Source organism: Arachis ipaensis, chromosome B10 (genome assembly GCF_000816755.2).
Source record: "Arachis ipaensis cultivar K30076 chromosome B10, Araip1.1, whole genome shotgun sequence".
NCBI classification, from domain to species: domain Eukaryota; kingdom Viridiplantae; phylum Streptophyta; class Magnoliopsida; order Fabales; family Fabaceae; genus Arachis; species Arachis ipaensis.
The window spans coordinates 81,289,610-81,290,449 of record NC_029794.2 but is presented as its reverse complement, the minus strand read 5'-3'; positions in this window follow the sequence as shown (position 1 = coordinate 81,290,449).

Here is an 840-nt window from a genome sequence, read left to right as displayed (position 1 = left end):
TTTGATCCTTTTCTGGCGCTGGACGCCAGAATTGGGCAGAGGACTGGCGTTGAACGCCAGTTTACGTCGTCTATCCTTGTACAAAGTATGGACTATTATATATTGCTGGAAAGCCCTGGATGTCTACTTTCCAATGCAATTGAAATCATGCCATTTCGAGTTCTGTAGCTCCAGAAAATCCAATTTGAGTGCAGGGAGGTCAGAATCCAACAGCATCAGCAGTCCTTTTTCAGCCTGAATCAGATTTTTGCTCAGCTCCTTCAATTTCAGCCAGAAAAATACCTGAAATTACAGAAAAACACACAACTCATAGTAAAGTCCAGAAATATGAATTTTTCCTAAAAACTACTAGAAATAGACTAAAAACTAACTAAAACATACTCTAAACTATATGAAATTATCCCCAAAAAGCGTATAAAATATCCGCTCATCAACCACCATTTTTAACTCCTAAAGAAATTGATGCTTTATGAAATGATCTTGCAAATATGTCTCTTCAATCACTTTTAGATGATTTAGGTATGCTTTCTTTTATTTATTTATGAATTATGATCAATTATGATTTTGATATACTTTATAAGATATTTTATATTATTGTTTTGTCTTAATTTGTAAAAATATTATCTATAATGCTAGATCAATTAGATTTAGAAGATGATCGGAATGATAACAGAGTTAATAATTTTGTGAAAAATGCAAATCAAAATGAAACTAATCAGAATGTAACTCCACATTTGTCAAACGAAAAAACATATTCCGATTTTGAAATCACTCCTTAGATATAGTTTATGAATTATTATCTTTATTGTGTCTAATTAAAATATTATTGTAATAATACTA